The 20,600-nt window shown below is 43.4% G+C and overlaps 1 pseudogene; it reads right to left on the bottom strand.

Annotated features, from left to right (window-relative positions):
* Positions 1 to 15,212: 15,212 nt before the first annotated feature.
* LOC147422769 (uncharacterized) lies at positions 15,213 to 15,874 on the bottom strand (annotated as a pseudogene).
* Between the last annotated feature and the right edge of the window lie 4,726 nt (positions 15,875 to 20,600).

The raw sequence follows: 20,600 nt of genomic DNA, 5'->3' as shown, positions 1-20,600 counted from the left end.
GAAGCTTGGCTCTTGGTTGGATTTGCATCCACATGCCAAGAGAGTGTTGATGTAGGCTTCTATCTCACAAGCTTGGAGTAGGTGATGAGCTCTCCATTAAAGCTTGGGAGGAGATAGAGTATTTTCCCTTCACACATGGTCAAGTGTGAGAGTGTGTGTGTCAATGCCAAGCAAAAATCAGCCCCCTCTCTCTCTTGGGCGAGCCCTAGCTGCTAAGTTAGTCTGGCTTTTGCCTCATTGGACCTCCCCAGGTCAAGCCAATAGGGATTAAGCAGCATAAGTGATAGCCTTCTGACATGTGTCCCCCTTTCCCCTTTTGTGAGAGCTTTAGATAATTAAATAATTAAACTAAACTCTCATTGGACCCCTTTGCCTCCTGGCCAATAGGAATCAGGCAAGCCATGGGGCTCCTGAATGCTCATTGGACCCCTTGGGAGACTGCCCAATAGTCTTCTAGGACACTTAATTCTTATTGGTTTCTTTTATTAAATGTTTTTAAATTAATTAAACTAGATTTACTCTAGCCTAATTCTCATTGGTCCACTTCAAGGGTCTTCCAATAGGAATTGGGCATACCTTGTGGGCATCTGGCCTAGGGAGCTGACATGTGTCCCTCATTCCCTTTGTGTAAAGGGAGCCTGTGTGTGTGTGTGTGTGGCTTTCTCTCTCATCCCCTAGCTTTGGGGCTCACCCCCTCCCATGTAGGGATGTAGAAAGACTTTTTGGGCACACACTAAGCATCCAATTTTCCCTAAGGTTGACCTTTGGACACAACCTTTGAATTTTGGAACCTTAGCATTTTGGAAGTCTTAATGGGTTGAACCTTAGGGTCTTTTTAGCCCGTTGTTTCACATGGCTCTTTTGCAGATGGCCCCCCCTTTGGATCCCTATTTTCCCTGCTTTGGATCCCTACTGTGGCCGGTCTGCTAACTTAACCAATATTCTAGCTTTTTCTCCCTTGGCACTTCCCCACATTAAATGATCAGTTTAATATGAGAAAATCATTTAGGAGAATTAGATATTGATTATTATGACATTACCTCTCTCTTGAAATCATAGTCGTCCTCGACTATGGTGTAGAGAAGATAAAGCATATGCATGAGTTCTTTTCTTAGCGGGTAGAGGATCCCTATGTTACCCTACGACATCATTCCATAATGGATGACTAGTCCATTTGGCGCTTGAGAGCCTGAGGCTGCCGCAAGCATGTCTGCACATTAGTCCTATCAATCTTCCATAGTAGAGTGACAAGCTCTACTTGGTGTTCGGGAGACGTCGTCTCCGCAAACTTGATCTAAGCATGCATACTACTTCATTTTTGTGCACAAATAAAGAAAAAGAGAGTCTTATAAGACAAAAATTTTTGTTGATTTTTAACATTTTGTACATTTGCTTACTCTTGGGAAGCATTGTAAGCATTGACAAGGTTTAGGTTATCCTTTAATTGTATGCCTTGCATCCATCTAGCATCTTCAAAAGGATAATTCTTAAACTTAATAAGATATCGTCGGATAGTCTTACCGCCTCTTAATACCTTGTCTTCATGTCGGAGAATGGACTCGGGTTGCAGCACCTCCTCGTGGTCCTCGATCTCCGGTGGGTCTTCAATAGTTGGTTCTTGAGGTGGCTCTCCTTTGTAAGGCTTTAAGAGGCTCACATGAAAAGCATTGTGTATGAGCCAATGATTGGGCAACTTAAGTTGATAGGCCATCTCATTGATTGGCCTAAGAATCTGGAAGGGACCATAGTACCTTTTTGCTAGTTTAGCATAGTACTTTTGGTGGCCCGTACGATTCTTGCCCGTCGTGTGCCTTAATCGAGCCTTGGGAAACTTTAACAAGACCCAATCGTTTTCTTTAAAGGGTTGGGCTCTTCTGTGCTTGTCAGCAGCAGCCTTTTGCCTTTGCTGTGAGATAGAGATAGCATCCTTAATCTTTTGGAAAGATTCTTGTAGGTCTCGGCTATACTCATCTGCAGCGAAGATCTTCCCATGTACCTTAAGTAGCAAGGGACTTTTTGATCTTCCCTCAATTACCTCGAAAGGTGCTTTTCCTGTAGAAGTATGTACAGTGTTATTGTAAGCATACTCTACTAAGGGTAAGTACTTCTCCCATTGGGATCTTTGATCTACTTCCGTTACATAGGCTTTTAGTAGATCGAGAATAGTTAGGTTAGCTATTTCACTTTGGCCATCAGTTTGTGGATGATAGGCCGAAGAGAAGTTTAGCCTTGTTCCTAAATTCTCAAAGAGACCCTTCCAGAAATTACTGGTCATTCTAGGATCTCTATCCGACACTATGGACATTGGCAAGCCATGGTACTTGAAAATTTGCGAAATGAAGAGGGTTGCCATTTGATGGGCTTTGATAGTCTTTTTGACAGGTATAAAATGAGCTTGTTTACTGAACCTGTCTACTATCGTCCATATTCCCGTATTCCCATGGATAGACTTAGGCAATCCAAAGATAAAATCCACGGATATGCTCTCCCATGGTGAATTAGGGATTGGCAAGGGTTGAAGCAATCCAAGTTGCTTCCCTCTATCAAATTTTGTCTTTTGACATACCACACATTTGGAAACATACTCATGTATGTTCACTTTCATGGTAGGCCAATAGAAATATGTTTCAATTCCCTTTAGGGTAGACTGAATCCCTCTATGCCCCGCATATGGGGGAGCATGAGATTCATACATTACTTTCTCACGTAGTGAGTTAGTAACGCATAGTCTATTGCCATAGAGAAGATAGCCATCTTGTATGGTAAATGGTTCTTCTTTCTTCCCTAAGGCAAGGGCTGAAATCACATCTCTAAAATCGGGATCAATAGCATACTCATCTATCATTAACGATAGATCATTGTGAGTTGCTATGGAAACCGCATTCACTCTCGGTCGTCTTGAGAGTGCATCGGCTACATGATTATGTTTGCCAGCAATGTGAGCAATATGAAAATGAAATTGCGAAAGGAAATTTGCCCACCTCATTTGTTTGTCGGAGAGCTTGGTCTGCGTCATGAAGTACTTAAGACTTTGGTGATCCGTTCGCAGAATGAAAGGAGTCCCCAATAAATAGTGCTTCCATGAGTCTAAGGCATGTAGAACTGCAAGGAGTTCTTTTTCGTATATGCCTAGAGCTTGCTCAACAGGGTCGAGCCTTCGACTCTCATAGCCTATGGCGTGCCCTTCTTGGAGCAAAACAGCCCCAAGGCAATCACCACAAGCATCACATTGGACCTCAAATGGTTTTGAGAGGTCCGGTAGTGTAAGCAAATGTTGAGAGATAAGCTTTTCTTTAAGCTTTTCGAAAGCATTGTTCTCCTTAGCAGACCACGTATACCTAACATTTTTCTTTGTTAGGTCATGTAATGGTCCCGCAATTTGTGAGAACTTTTCTATGAAGCGTCTATAGTATGCACACATACCTATAAAGCTTCTTAGTTCATAAAGATTCCTTGGTTTAGGCCATCCTTTTATTACCTCTAACTTGGATGGATCCATTTGGATTCCATCTTGAGAGATAATGTGACCTAAATATTGAATCTCTTGCAAGAAAAATTCACTTTTCTTTCGATTAACATAAAGTTTATTCTCTCTTAAAACTTGAAATATTACCTGGAGGTGTTGCTTATGTTCCTCTAATGAATTAGAGTAGATGATAATATTATCAAAGAACACTCCAGTGAAGGTTCGATGAAGTCTGAACAGCTTCTCCATCAAGCGGTTAAATGTGGCTGGTGCATTAGTCAAGCCAAAAGGCATGACAATGTATTCGTAAAGACCAAATGTAGTACGAAATGCGGTCTTTACAATGTCTTGATCAACTATCCTTATTTGATGATAGCCACTTTTTAGGTCAATCCTACTGAAGTAGGTCGATCCTTGTAGCTTATCAAATAGGTCTTCTACCCGTGGAACGGGAAACCTATTCTTGATAGTGATCCTATTTAGTGCTCTATAGTCGACACACATACGATATGTGCCGTCTTTCTTTTGCACTAATAGCACAGGTGAGAAAAATGGAGATGAGCTAGGCCTAACCATGCCCTTCTCAATTAACTCATGTACTTGCCGCATAATCTCCTCTTGTTGAGCTTGAGAAACTCTATAAGGAGGTTTGTTAGGCGGTGAACTTCCTGGAAGAAGTTCAATTGCATGGTCGTCATTACCTCGTTTAGGAGGTAGCTCAGAAGGGATGTCGTCAATAAAGACATCTTGAAACCCCTTGAGAAAATTGGATAACTCTAATTCCTTTTGGTTGCTTTTATTTTCTTTTGCTAAAGCATTAGGTTCATTTTGAGAATCTTTAACAAAAATCATGTACACGGAAATAGAGCTCTTTATTGACTTGTTGAAAGCTGGTGTATGTACAATGGGGATGGTGTTACCCATCTCCCTAGCATCTATATACATGTCCTTTTCCCTGAACTTAAAGGAGATTCTCCTTTCAGGAAATTTAACATGGGCAGCCCGACGGTCAAACCATGGTGCCCCTACGATTACATCCTCATGCTTGAGAGGAGAGATAAAGAAATCCTCTTTGTCCACATAGCCTTGGACATGAAGCCTCAATTTCCCGATTAAGGGAGTGACTGAAGCTTCTTGCCCCTTGAAGGCACTGTCTGCGGGTAGGATATCTCCCATCTCGTAGGATTGTATGCCTAGCTTGGTGGCTAACTCCATAGATATGAAATTGTGAGTAGAACCAGGGTCAAAGAGAATAAAAGCATCATGTTCTCTTACCTTTCCCCAAGCATGGCATAGAGGAGATCCTTTGTGGTGAGTTTGGTGAATCTCCTCCTCTTGGATTTCAACCAAAGAAGCTCTAGGAGGATCTTGGTGGTTGTTCTTTTGGGGACAAGCGCGGTACGCATGCCCTTGTTCGCCGCACTTGAAACACCGGTTATCTTTACGATAACGCTCAAGCTCTTAAGGAGAGAGTTTATTCTTTCCTTTGTAAACTCCCTTCTCTTTAGCTTTGTTGGAATTGCCCTTAGGAGACTTTTGGACATTGTCCTTCCCCTTAGGCTCATTGGAACCTTTGTTTTCCGGGGGCTTATTATTTCTTTTACCCCCCGTTTGGAAATTGATTCGCGAGGCCACCATAGTATGGTGTATTACCGCCGATATGGTACGTGGCCTTTGGGAGTTGACATACTCCGCCATTTCTTCGGTTAAGCCCGCACAAAATTGTTGCTTTTGCTCTCCAAAATCCAACTTTTTGAAGACAGTGGCTTTGAGTTGTAGGTCCCAAAACTTGTCTACATATTTGTGGATGGATTCATTGGGAGAGAGCTTTAAGCTTCGCCATTCGGTGAGTACTTTGTCTTTGGCATCGGTGGCCAAAAACTGCTTCATAATGGAAGCTCTTAAAGCCTTCCATGTTCGAGGAGCTTCACCGTTGGCTCGTAGGCTAGACCACCATTGTCTGGCGGACTTTTGAAAGTGCATAGCTACATGGCGTAGCTTAGAGGACTCCGTGAAGCCCTCATCTCCAAACGCCGCATCGAATTGCTGGATAAAGGCCAAAACTTTGTCTGTAGCACCGAAGGTGCCATCATAGGTAAGGAAAGAGATGCTCTTCCCTCCCTCTTTGAATTTCTTCAGCTTGGACGACCTCTTCCATGCGGCATAGGATTTCCTATGGCCTCTTCTTTTTGATGGTTCAAAAGTTCCACCATCACTTTCTTCAGAAGATGAAGAATTTGAAGAAGGTGGAGAAGAGGGTGACCTCTTTCTCGCCTTTTTCTTGTCTTGATCTTTGTCGTCTTCACCATAGCTTTCATAAGAGGAAGAGGATAAAGAAGATGGAGAAGAGGGTGTCCTCTTTCTCGCCTTTTTCTTCTCTTGCTTTTTATCATCCCTCTTTGAATTATGGCGTGGAGAAGAGTGTGATGGTCTTCTCCGCTTTGGTGGTGATGGAGAGCGTTTAGCCCGCCGTCTTCGTGGAGCCCTCTCCGCCGAGGTGGCGGGAGACCCGCTTCTTTCTCGTTCCTTCGGTGGAGGCTCTTGAGTTCTCCTTTGGGAAGGAGATGCATCATCAAGAAGTAAGTTCTTGAGCCCTTCATATGGATTCTCTTCTTCTTCCCGAATCGGAGAGAGACCTCTTTTGGTAGTCTCACAAGGAGGCTTCCTAGGTGTTCTCTCGTCATGGTGATGAGCTTGGAGAATCCCGTGAGCACGGAGCTGCCGTTGCACTTCACTTTGGAGAGATGGATTGCCCATGGCTTGTTGAAGCCTAGAAACAAGATAATTAACAAGCATTGAAGCATCATTAGTAGCTTGCTCATGAGCAAAATCAAAGTTATCAACATTAATTTCACTCTCTTTACTATTGTCAGCCATTCTAACAACTTTTAGGTGTAAACTTTTTAGGTGTACTTTGGCACTTCAAGCCCTAGTTGCTACTCCTCTTTACCCCTTTAGAAAAAGCACTCAAGCTACTGTACCCGCGGCTCGAATACCATTAATTGCAAGGAATAGAAGAGAGGGTCTTTCGACACCAAAACAGCACCGGCTCCTGTCAAGCTTCTAATAGCTCAATAGTGGTTAAGCCGTAGGCAAGCCCCGTAGGACTCCACTATTAAGACCATAGCTCTCGACGGTGATGCCCCGTTAACTGCACAAAGGCAGGCGCACTGCAAGGCTGAAAAATCCCTATTCTACTTACTCACAGGCAATTAATAATACCAACCATTTGTAGCTAGCTTGAGGACCTCCCTTCTTGAGCAAGAAAAGAGAAACCTTGAGCTCTTATACCAATGTAACATTTAATGGCCTAAAATCTTATGTGTAGCGGAAATTAGCATGAACATAGTGAGCATTTCATTAGAGTTGATTCCTAATGAGAATTACAAAAGTGCTTGGGTGGAGAGAGCAACAAAAAGCATAACACCTAGTTAGATAGCATCGACAATACTTTCAAAAGAGAGAGCAATTAAGCTATTGACAACAGTTGAGGACCGGATTTGCATGGAGCCGGTCCCCCCTCCAAAAGGCTTTGTATTATGGTTTCTCCCATCAAGAGAGACATTGTACAATACAATTCTTTGTGTTCCTTCAAGACGAGCTAGTGCAATGAAGATGGAAGCTTCATACACCAAGCAAAACACTTAATCAAACACAACTTGAATTATCCCCGTTCTCAGACCCAAGACCTCACACACCTTCGAAGATGGTGAGAGCTAGCAGGGTATGAGAGTAGATTGAGAGGAAAAAGAAGTATCTTACGAGAAAGAAGTACATCTCCTCACATAATCACTCATATTAGCATAGCTTAGCTTAGTAATTAGCTTGGTAGAGAAGATGAGCATGCATTGAAGCTTGGCTCTTGGTTGGATTTGCATCCACATGCCAAGAGAGTGTTGATGTAGGCTTCTATCTCACAAGCTTGGAGTAGGTGATGAGCTCTCCATTAAAGCTTGGGAGGAGATAGAGTATTTTCCCTTCACACATGGTCAAGTGTGCGAGTGTGTGTGTCAATGCCAAGCAAAAATCAGCCCCCTCTCTCTCTTGGGCGAGCCCTAGCTGCTAAGTTAGTCTGGCTTTTGCCTCATTGGACCTCCCCAGGTCAAGCCAATAGGGATTAAGCAGCATAAGTGATAGCCTTCTGACATGTGTCCCCCTTTCCCCTTTTGTGAGAGCTTTAGATAATTAAATAATTAAACTAAACTCTCATTGGACCCCTTTGCCTCCTGGCCAATAGGAATCAGGCAAGCCATGGGGCTCCTGAATGCTCATTGGACCCCTTGGGAGACTGCCCAATAGTCTTCTAGGACACTTAATTCTTATTGGTTTCTTTTATTAAATGTTTTTCAATTAATTAAACTAGATTTACTCTAGCCTAATTCTCATTGGTCCACTTCAAGGGTCTTCCAATAGGAATTGGGCATACCTTGTGGGCATCTGGCCTAGGGAGCTGACATGTGTCCCTCATTCCCTTTGTGTAAAGGGAGCCTGTGTGTGTGTGTGTGGCTTTCTCTCTCATCCCCTAGCTTTGGGGCTCGCCCCCTCCCATGTAGGGATGTAGAAAGACTTTTTGGGCACACACTAAGCATCCAATTTTCCCTAAGGTTGACCTTTGGACACAACCTTTGAATTTTGGAACCTTAGCATTTTGGAAGTCTTAATGGGCTGAACCTTAGGGTCTTTTTAGCCCGTTGTTTCACATGGCTCTTTTGCAGATGGCCCCCCCTTTGGATCCCTATTTTCCCTGCTTTGGATCCCTACTGTGGCCGGTCTGCTAACTTAACCAATATTCTAGCTTTTTCTCCCTTGGCACTTCCCCACATTAAATGATCAGTTTAATATGAGAAAATCATTTAGGAGAATTAGATATTGATTATTATGACACAGGGCATCAGACCCTTGACTATCAACTCATTATTTAAATATGCTTATCTTCTAAAACCAACTTGGGCCCTTTTATGGACCAATGGCTTCATCACAATGAGTACGACTCTTCAAAGTTTCAAATTTTTTGGCTTCATACCTTAATTTTTGGTGAAGGATTTAAATATTTTTAGAAGTGGTTACCGCATTAAGAATCATGCTCGGCCCAAAAAAGGACATGTGACTCTGTAACCTTAGGTCAATTCACAAGGAGACAATTGTACCCGGCGCCAAAATGCCAAAGTAAGAAGAGGTTTACTATATACAGTCTAGGCCCGTTGGGCTTTTTCATTTTCTTGGCGGGCCCACCGAGAAAACCCTAAAGCCTGGTGGACCCATTATCGAGAAAGTGAAAAATCCCGGTGGACCTACCGGCTCTATTGGTTTTTGCAGGTCACCATCAAGATACGTTAATAATTAACGTGATCATGTCTTTTTTATGTGTAATTACTTGCAATTTTACGTGATCATACGATCCTCATCACGTTAGTAAAATCCCTGCTCGAAGCAAGGAGTGTTGAGTGGGTTTAGTCTTGTAGGAGTAGCAAGTGGTGTGAGTCTCGAAGGAGTTGTAAATGGTGTGTAGCCAGGAATGGCTGATAGCCGCACAAAACCTGGAGTAGAGGAAGATGCTGTGGCTGATGTGGGGGCGGGCAAAGAAGGGGGAGGTAAGGAGCCTCGATGACTTCGAGATGGTATGGAAACATTAGCAAAGCCTCCTCCACAACAACCATCACCACCACTAGAGCATCGGTGCCTAGAGGAGTGTGTAGATCGTCTAGGCGACATTGAACTCTTGGAGCACATTGATCACTCCAAAGCAGATAGAGACTTTGAAGAAGTGGAATGACATGACTGTGATCCAAAGCAATGGTGGCCCTCGTACCACCTCCTCTACTCGAGGTCCAAGGAAGCAAGAAACTGATCAACATCCATACTTGCATTAAATGCAAGAACACATCTTAATGATGAATAGAGAAGAAAATCCAAATAAGTTATAATTTGATTCACAATTTAACTTTCACAAGTTTAACATAGAGACAAGAATGGGCAAAATTTCACATGAATATAGTATATATGACAAAAGGGAGAAAAATTGCTCAGATACAATGTCTAGATGACTTTAAGAGGTCTCTCTCTCATCCTCGCATAACTCAGCATAACTCCCTAAGTCCATATAGATCTCTCCATCTAGGAAAATGTCCACGGTTTCATTTTGTAGGTCCTCCACATGCATCCCATAGAGAGTAGTAGCACTAGGCTTGTGTGGCACCACATCAAGGGCTTTTGAATCAGCATCCGTTTCGATCTCCTCCACAGATGCCAAGGTGATTGGAAAATTGTAGCCCTTATATATCCGTGCACTCCGAGGGGCTGCCTCTATGACATACCACCAATTTGGTGCATACTTTTTAGGATGGAATACCACCTGCAAGAGCCACATAACTTAGTTACATGACTGCTTCTATACACCAGTTCTCTAAAGTTGGATGTTAAATATTTACCGACTTACTTGTTCACAATGCTCGGGTAGTACGAAAGTGTCTCGAAGATCGGTCCACTTTTTGGTCGAGTCCACCTCAAGGAAACCTGACTCTCCTCTGTGCACAATAGCTTGGCAATCCTCCATGTTTATCTTGAACCATTGCACGTCAACCAAGTCCACAAAAAATTCTCTATACTCTATCCTCAAAATTTCTTGTAGTGTGCCGAAGTAAGTGAGTTCGGCCACCACATGATCTGCATCAAAGGACCGTCATCGACTAGATTGTTCAAATTTTGCCATGATTTCATAATTTTATGTAAAATGATTTTTGTCGATCCGTTCCACCATGAAATGTTGACCTTTACACCATGCTGCCATGTATGACTTATACTACAACCAACAAAGATTATGAGTGGCTGTCATAACATCTAGAAAGCCACAAGTCAAACATTGCAAATCTATCTTGGGGCTCCAACCCCACGAGTACAAATATATCTTCTCTCAATGTCCATCCGCCTTTTACAAACATTCTATCACTGTTGCAATACGTTGGAAATGGAGAGCAAGGTTTGTTGGGCTACTGCAAGAGACTCAACAAACACGAGATTGCGCGGTCTGAGATCTACTTGCATCATTGGCAGTTGCTGAATGGGAGTTTCCACAATCTTCAAGATCAGATGCAAACAGCTACTAGTGCGCTTGAGGAGGCAAAGCGCACCATCACAACCAAGGAAAATGCAATTAAAAAGCTTGAGGATACTCTTTCAGACATGAAGAGTACTGCCATGGGAAGTAGGGTGAGGAAACGAGAGTTGTCTGAAATTCAGACTCTTGCACCACGTGGAGGTGCAAGAAAACAAAGGGTGATAGCTATGAGGTAAGATGTTCTGTCCCTCATGTTGTTTAAGTCTAATACCGCTCATCATTGTTGTTTTGGGTAATAGGAACTTCGTCCAAGAAACGTGCGGCGGCGAGAATGCGTCAGCTAGGGCTTCTTTACTTTGTTCTTGTTTCAACAAAGAGGACTTTATTGGGATGCTTGATGCTCCAGAGGCAAAACACTTGAAAGACGCAATCACTAAGAGAGTTCTTAGCGATTTTTCTAATATTGTCACTGATCTAGATGTTCAGGATATTTATGATGTTGTTGGGATTAGTACGAAGGGCTATCAATCAATACATCAAGTGTTAAAAGATGCATTAAGAAGTCGAGGAGTCACGGAAAACCTATTCCCACTTCCTCACAGAGTGGCTATTGCCAAGAAGGTGTCAAATGAAGATGTTGTTCACCGACTAGGGGACTACTTGTATATTGAAGACACGATGCCTCTTCTGCCGCTCCGTAGCAAATCACAAGGAAGGAAGGGCCGTGGGAAGGGAAGCGGTGCTGTTTCTAACAGTGCGTTGCAGACCAAAGGGTTTATTAACACCAAATTCAACAATATCTTTGTGGACTTGATACAATTGCAGCAGTCCATGGCTGTTTTCTACAATTTGAGTGATGCAGGTTAGTTTAGGGTTTCCTACATGCTCTATGATGTGTCATAACATGCATTTTGAGGCTTTATATTGTTGGCAGTTCTTGAAGGCAAGCTTGTGTTCGTGCTGAAGTTGGATGAGTGTGTAATTGTTAAAGGGAGAAAGTTGGAGAGAATGAGCATCACGCTTATGAATGAAGCCCTAGCTTATGCCAAGCAATCTTGCAGTTCGAGTGAAGCGACAAAGCCCTCTTTTAGTGTGCAATCAAAGAAGGATATATGGTGGCTTGGTGCAATTGAAGTTCCGAAAGAGACACATGAAGTCCTCGCATGGATTTTCAGTAGAATCCCATGGGTCAGAGAGGTCATTAAAGCTCAAATAAACGGTAAGAAGCTCATGGTTCCAGGACGTGGGGAGTTTGATGTTGAATGGCATTTAGGTGGGGATCTAAAGACCATAAAGTGCATGCTTGGATGCAAACAAGGTGCAAATTAGTTACTTCCCTACCCATTCTGTGTGAAAGGGCACAAGACAAGTCGAGTAACTCAAGTGGAAGGTCAGGATGAAGATAATGATGACCATATAAATAGGGAGTGGCAAACTTCGGTTCTTTCACGTGATATGCTACAGGTGCCCAATAGGGATAGCAAAGATCCTGGGTGGAACCCCATAATTCCCTTCTCCCTCAACAATGTTCACTTTACTACATTGCATGCGTTTATGCGAATATTTGATAAGATCCTGGGTGGAACCCCATAATTCCCTTCTCCCTCAACAATGTTCACTTTACTACATTGCATGCGTTTATGCGAATATTTGATAGGATCCTAAAGCATCACATTGATTATGCTTTCACAATGAAGCCACTTCAACGGTCAATAGACTCCTTGCAGGGGGTGGAGACGCTCCTTAATGAGATTGTGGATGTTACCGATCAAGGGTGAACATTGTAGCAGAGACTTGTAGGGAAAAGACATATGAGGTGGCACAGAAGGTTTCCATGAATGGAGCCAAGGCTCGTCGATTTTTCAAGAAGATGTCAAAGTCTCCAATGCAGGTATCCAAGGCAAGTGTCGATCCAGCAAATGAGAAGCGGTGGGAGTTGTGGAAAGATTTCTGTTCATGCACGACGGACAAAGATCCCAATGTGGAGGTTTCTAACCAACGTAAGCTAGTATGGTCATCCTTTCAAAAGGTTGTGCAATTGATGAATCTTTCAAGCAACACCGTTGAGCAGCGAGAGGAGTTCAAGAAGGTGCTTTATGAATTCACAAAGGCCGCTAAGGATGGATGGTCTGAAAGAAAGATTACACACTACATGGTTTGTTTTAACGGACTTAATACATATGCAATGTTTGAAAATGCCACTTTTCTATTGGCTTATCTCCTTCTTGGTTGTTTTAGCACATTCTCTATGCGCATGGTGCATACTTCATGGACCGCTATGGTTCGTTTGATATATGGAGTACACAAGGCATGGAGAAGTCCCACTATCGAGCAAAAGGAGTCTACTTCAAGAATACTCGGCATGGTGGTGGTGGTTCACACTCCAACTACCTCTAAGAGATCTTTAACTGGTTTTTTAGGCACACCTTTGGGAGAACTCACATTATTGAGAAAGCAAGAGAGTCGATGTTAGCAAAGCATTTACACAATGCCTCCCGCACTGCAGCATCCGAGAAGTGGAAACGCTCGCGAGCGTCCCTGGGCCATGAAGCTTGGCGTGCAACTAAGTATCGAAAAGGCAGCGTTTGGGCGTCGCGTCAGCCATCCGCATAATCTAGGTTTACTTGTTAAATACAATTGGTTTATTTGAGTTTCACTCAATTGGCCGCATAGTGTGAAAGGACCCAAATCTCAAAAAAACCTATTTAAAGGTTGAAGGCGCTCATTTTGTCATTTTCCCAACTAGGTGCTACCATGGCAAGAACAAACAAACGGCAAGGATTGCATATCCAACGGGGCCGGATGGACAACGACTCAAAGGTACAGTAACAGAAGCTGGAACTTCACAAGCTCAAGGTGAAGTCCACACAGATGAAGCTGGAGCTTCAAATCAGCATGGCCACTCCTCTACAGCAGCAAAAGAGAGAAGGAAGCATCGCCTTGTTGTCTATTCATCGGACTCCAACGATTCTAATGGCAATAGAGAGGATGAGAGCGACCAAGGTAAAGAAACAAATAGCCAAAAGCAGCCGTCAGAAGGCTCCGAAGAGACGCAAACGGATGAAGATGCCCCATGGGTTGGCGTTAAAATACAAACTTATGAGGCTCACATGTCTATTGGGGGTAAGACACTTCCTAAAGGGAGTGGACCTACACCATCACATCCGCACAATAGTGAAGAGCACGAATCAGATGGAGAGTGGGTGGAATCAGATTATGAGGTGTTGGAAGTGCCTGTGCACAAAAAAAAGAGAAAGAGCATTGTCTACAAGAAGAGGAAGCAAGCTGCCCCAACTCGTGCCACAAATGCACCTCCACGTCGACCTCAGAAGGTACGAAAGTCCATCCGTGCTTTTGCGGAGATTTGCCACTATCAAAAGAGCACCGAGCTCTTGATTCAGAGAGCCCCTTTTGCAAGGCTATGCAGGGAGGTTTTTCAATTGTACAACACTCAGTTTCGGATGGGCGTCGTGGCCATAGAGGCATTCCAAGAGGCAGCAGAGCAATATCTAACTAGCATATTCGAGGATTCGAACCTATGTACCATCCATGCAAAGCGTGTAACCATTATGCCCAAGGATATGCAGCTTTCTCGCCATTTGCGCCATGAGGAATAGCTTGTAATTAGGCATCAAACCTTTTTGTATTTATGGAACTTCCAAGATTGGGAAGAATTTGAATACAAGAGTCTTTTGATTGTATACCCCACTCTGTGCATTGTATTGGGAAGAATTTGAATATAAGCGTCTTTTATTGTATACCCCATTGCGCATTGTATTGTTTTAATTTTGTACCATGCGATGTAGCATTGGTCCAAGTTTTGTCTACCTTCTATCGTATGTATGTAGCCATTAGCTAAGTGGGGCATGCACTTCCTGATGCATACATGCTATGTGACTCACTATTGCATGGAAAAAGCATCTACAAAGTGTTGAAAATGGCTTGGTATGCCCCCAAATTGGCTGCCACAAGGACGCGCATTTGGGGCTTCCAGAGGCATATGGATGGACAAAATGTGCGCCCTTGTGGCAGCCTTTTCTAGTGCATTCCAAACACTTTCCAATGGTTTCCAGATAATTTTAACAAGCAATAAGGATATTTTGTTTGATTCAATGCTTCAATTAGCGTAGATGCATCTGGAAATCATCCCCCCTTAGTCCATGTAGCATAGAAATTTTGAAGGATGGTTATTGCATCTGTGAAGTCAGTCCTATACTCCAAAATGGGCTAGAGATTGCCACATAGTTTCCTCTTGTGGTTTGTTATTACAACTTTCAGTATCTGGGCCAAGATGGGCTTAAGATTACCCCAAATGAGCAGATAAAACATATTAATGTCTTGTCTTTTTGTTTTGCACCTAGGTATGCTCCTAGATGGGTCCAAAATCATCTGCCACAAGGGCGCGCATTTTCCCCTTTCATTTGCTGATGGAAGGGCCAAATGCGTGCCCTTGTGGTAGCCCATTTTAGAGCCTTCCAAGAATTTTCAGTGGGCACATTCATAACTTTGGAAGCATAGATATAACAAAGTATGCATTTTAATAATCTTAATGCTTGCCAAACCCTTTAGTAGTCATATCAGAAATTATGGTGCTTCTCATACACAATGGAAGCCCAACATATAAGAAATTCAAAACCTTGCAAGTAAGAGTCGTAGACACCAAAAATTAGTTTCATTAAAGAAATCAATGCTTTACATGATATCCGGCTTTTGCTTTAGGATCTTTCGAATTACAATTTTCTGGCGCTTGGCCTTTTCGGGTGGCTCCCTATTAAGTAAAGTGGTTTTGATTTCTTGGGTGTCATTAACCCCTACAGCTTGGTTCATGCTGACATGGGCAATAAGGTGCCCGTGAAAGTTAACACCGAAAGTGGATATTGCAAAATCTTTCTTTCCAAGCACTACAAGGTTGGCCGATTGGGCAAGTGTTGTTAAACACAACGCCTTGGAGAGTGAACGGAGAGCAAATATGTTGTAGCAACCATTGGGAGAGTAGTCGGCATGGACAAACACCACGACACTAGTTGGAAGTGTGCCGAGGTAGTGAGCAAGTGCCGCTTGAGGTCTGAACGGCGTCCTCCTCCCCCCTGACCGTTGCGCCGAGGCGTCAACCTCCAAAACCTCCTGCAAAACATGGGTTTTGTGAGATATGGCACAGAATTATGATATAACATTAACAAAATCATTTGTAACAATCAAATGTAAGTGAGCATCTATACCTCTTGTCTACGATCCTACTCATCGGCATCCGGGTGCAAGTAAAGATCCACACTTGACTTCCCCTTTCGATCAAGCAAAACAGGTGTTGCAGCAGGTGGTGGTGAATCCACTCTTGCATGTTTAGCCAAACACATGGTTTGCACGGCCACAAACTCCTCCTCAGAGACCTTGGCCTGCTCGGCCGCTACCACCTCGGCTTGTGCGATCGCCATTGTGTCCGCCAAAGTATTCCCCATGGGCAGTAGGAGATCATCATCATGGGAGGTGGTGGCATCAACCTCAAACTTGCCATGGGCATCGAGGATGGCGAAGCACTCATCCATGAGAACCTTAAAGGATTTCTCCAGATCGTGCATAAACACAAACTCCTCCCCACCCACCACAATGGAGGAGAAGCGGGTAATCTCTACCTCAGGGATGGCATCCCGAGTGGTGGTTCCTTCTGGCGGTCCCAAGGATGAACCGACAGATGGAGAGGCCTCCAAGAGCCCTTGAATCCCTACAGGATAGGTCAAGGGAAGCGTCCTCTCCTCTGCGGATGAGTCAATGGCCGCGGGCTTGGGGTCCTTCACATCAGCCAGTACCCCGCCGATCTGCAAGTGTGGTAGCACTACGTCAGGGCCTGCTGGGCACTCGTGAAGGAGGAAGATCATTATGGCCTGAACAGAGAAAAAAGTGTTTTTGATCCTTCCCTTACGCATTGCTCGCACATCATCAGCTTCATGCCGCACATATTCTCCGGCGGGTTGTGCTATGGTAGCAAAGTGTGCCGCTGATGAAATGGCATGTCCCCTTGGTAGATGTGGTGGAGAAGGCCTTCAGGGACCCATTGCCTTGGCCGGTTTGGTAACTCAACAATGAATCTCCCCATGCACGTGGAAATGTATGAAGTAATGTGCTCAAGAGATTGAGAGTGGAGGGTCAAGGTGGTTTCCAAATCTGGTTGGGTTGTGAAAAATTCTTGAAGATTAGGGCGATTTGCATGCCCAACCTCAGTAAGGAATGCATCTAAAGCACTAGTAACAGCCATGTCTTCTCTTTGCGTGATTGGGTATGCTAGGTCTCTCTGCAATGCTGGGATGAAAATGGTGAAATGAGGAGGTGGTCCCCCTTATATAGACATATTCCATCTCGAAAAAAATAAAAAATATGCATTTTAAAAATAAATTTACACTACTTTAAAACTCAAGTACAAAATCAAGTACAACACCTTAAAACTTTTCAAAATCTTTAATAAAATATCCAATATATAAACGATTAAAGTTACAAGCCAATTCACTTAGACAAGATGATTTCGTCTGTAGCCCAATCTTTGTAAACAAGCATAGTGGCCTCCATCCGCCTTCCAATCTACACAACCAAAAAGTGGACAATCAAAATACAAATACCCACAAAAAATAAGAAAAGGTAGCTAAGCAAGCACAAAGCAGACCTTGCGTTGTCCAAGTTTGAAACTTGCATTGCCGACATCCTCGAATCCCATTATGACAAAGTGTTCTCGAAGATTGGCAAGAGTCCAATGCGGATTCACTGCAACCACCTCCACCTCATTATTGGGCATGTGGACACGAATTTCAAAGGATTGAACCTTTTTGGCTGTCAGTTGCAAGGGTATCCATTTGCCACGTTTGTGCATCCACCTCTCGTAGCTAAACCGTGCATACAAGGTGCACCTTGCTTTCAAATACCGAAGGCAAAGCTGTGTGGGAGACACATTGCACTTATAACGGCGGTCATGCAAACCGTCAACATAGCCCCAATTGACACCTAGAATGGTGTCCATTGCATCTATGTCAACTTCTTTGCAACAAACAAACATTGTTGGTGTTTCTACAATCGGCAGAGAGCGGAATGCATGCACAAACGAATGGATGGGACAATGCCAACTGAGACCCACCGATCTGGTTGCCTTACCAAACTTTAGGGACCCTTGGAAATCTTGCAGCACCTTGCGTTTGAAAGAAAGCAAGGCCCAATGGTATGGAGTTGGCCATTCTGCACGATGCAATGAGGGTGTCTCCACGGCTTCTAACCTACCATAGCTTTGGCTTGACTTCGGCACCACGTACTTGTGGGAGTACATGAATATTCGCTGCTTGGTAAGTTTTTTCGATGAGACATTAGGAAACATAAGCTCCTCAATGTGAGCATGCACAACCATGAACGTGCATGAGAGGCACTCAAGCGGCTGCTCCTCAACTAAGTTGGATGGAAAAACATCTTTACAAATGCCCTTAGTCAAACATAATGATCGCATAAACGTAAACATGACATATGCATGGGATAGCTAAACCATGACGACTTACAATGAGGTGCAAATTGAGTTGAAGCTCTCTTGAGGTGGATCTCAGCTGCACTGTACACGTGTTCCATGATGGCCACCATTCCAGACTTGGTTTCTTTGAATGCCAATAGTCGGCCCTTCCAATGACATTCCAATACGCCTCGACATCGTACGTGATGAGGTCCAGCACGTGACGGTTTCATGTAGACCCATGCACCCTTCTTGAATACCTGTGGGATCCATATCCCTCTGAATCTTTTGTGTTGTGCAACACAATCTCCTCTATCTCTGGTTTGGGCCGTCTATGCGTGGAAATGCTTGGGAAGTTGGGCTGAGGAAGGGATTTGAAATGGGTGGGAGGAAGGTGAGGGAGAGAAGTCGGCAAGGCTGTGGGCTATTGTGTGTGGGTACTGTGGAGAGAGAATGAGGAGCTGAGGGGAGGGTGAGGCGAGCTTCCTATGGTGGCTCTGGTGGCTTTGACAGTGGAGATAGAGAAAGAGGGGAGGAGTGAGAGGTAGAGAGGATAGTGGAGCTGTGGGCTATGGAGTGTGGGACTGTAGAGGGTTGATGGAGGTGTGAGAGAAGGGGGAGATATGGAAAGAGGAAGAGAGTGGTGGAAAGCTTTTGTTGATGGATGCCTTGACTATAGAGAGAATGGGAGGAGGGAGAAGAGGGAGAGTGTGGGAGAGAAAAGTAGTGAGGGAGAGAGAGAAAAGTGGATTTTGGGGGGGAAAATTGACTTTTTAAAGTTATTTTATGTTTTGGGGTAGTTTTGGAGACAAATGAGTCAACTTTGAAACTTTTTAAAAATTTCATTTTTTAGGGTTTTTAAGCATGCGCATTTTTTTTTGGGGGGTCCCTCCCTCTTTTATGACACCTCTTTCCTCCCATTTACCCCCCCCCCCCCCCCCCCGCCTACCTCCCACCTCTCTCTAAGAACCAAGCATTGAAGAGGGAGACAATTATCCTCCACCCCTACCATTCCTCCCCCTCTAAGTGATATCCCAAGATCCTTCTCATTGGTTCTCCCTTAAGCCTTCACTAACCAAAAAGTCCCAAGGAGAGTCCATATTTTTCCTAATGCATGGAAGCAAGCGCATGGAGGCAGGAGGCCACCCCCAGTTCCTAGACACCTTGCATGTAACCAAGATCGCACTAGTGCTGAGTGGATTCATGAGAGAATGATTGAAGAAAAAGCATGAGAACGTCACCAACAAAGAATGAGAGTATGCACGAGGTTGCATACCAAAGTTAGAGTAATCATATACTTAGACAATATTGTATAGTTTTTTCTTGCTTTCGTACATGCCACATTGATGAGCGTCGAACCACCATGGACTGTGGCATCATGGGAAACTTTGACACAAATGGTGATGAAGCCAGGTATTGTGGGACTATTGAAAGGAAACTAAAGGTTAATTTTAGAACCTTGCATACCTTCATCTTCAAGTGCAAGTGGCTTGAAAATGTGTCTAGACGACATGAGAATGGCCTCTACATGGTGGACTCTAGTATGCATTACACAAGGAGGTATGAAAATCTAGTTTTGCCATGCAATTGTGAGCAGGTGAGTGACTACCTTCTTTACCCTTATTTTCTTGTAACATTAATTATACCAATGTTACTCACTTTGAACTTCTCTTCTATAGGTCATATATATCCCATCAATCCACCAACCAAAAATTTGGTTCGTAGTTCCCGTAACACGTCGGGGGAGAACCATTTTTACCACTAATGAAATAGAGAACATCTTCGACTCTCTCCCGCCTACTACTTTGGATGAGCGCGAGAGAGAGGAGAGAGAGATCGATGATTTAAGTCCCATAGTTGCAAGCCTTAGCGAGGATGATTGCCATGATGATGACGATGATGATGAGATGGAGGATGACTAATTCAAAGATGATGAAGCCAACACATCCACAAAAATGGTAATTCTATTTCTCTCTTTATTGATTTAGGAGCCCTGGGCTTAGAATTGGATGATGCTTCTTGTAGAGATCTTTTGGAAGGTGATTCATAAACATTTTGTATACTTTAAGTTATGATTTTTTTTTTGTCGTGTCGTCCATTCATCTCTCTCTATCCCCACCTCTTCTATTTCTAATCTTTTGAAACATGTTAAGTTATGTTAATCAAGTGGGTGTGATTAACTTAATTGATGTCAAAATATCTATATTTTTTTGGAGCAATTATTTATGAAAAATTACAAATGCTTTGCATTTTTCTAAGAAGCATTGTTATTATGAAGTGTTATGGGTGCAAGTGAAGCTAGCACTTTGTGTTGTACGTAGTGCAAGAAGGCTTTGAAGAAGATCAAGCTTCTTTATTGTGCTCCTTGCTCAACACCTTTTTGTGACATGAGAGCTCTTTGGTACCACTACATAAAGCCTTTCAAAATATGCAAAGAGTGCATTGATACAGGTGCTCGAGTGAAATGTGTGTGCTATTTAGGGGAAGTGTGTGATAGTAGAAGTAGTAATAAAGACAGTAAAATAAAAGAAGAAATGTCTACGATAAGCAAGACAATAAGAAAGATTCTTGCAAAAGTGTAGGCCACGTGCATATTATTGCAAAGA

This window comes from Adiantum capillus-veneris, chromosome 27, assembly GCF_014529385.1.
Source record: "Adiantum capillus-veneris isolate H3 chromosome 27, ASM1452938v2, whole genome shotgun sequence".
Lineage (NCBI taxonomy): Eukaryota > Viridiplantae > Streptophyta > Polypodiopsida > Polypodiales > Pteridaceae > Adiantum > Adiantum capillus-veneris.
This window is presented reverse-complemented; position numbering and strand designations above follow the sequence as displayed.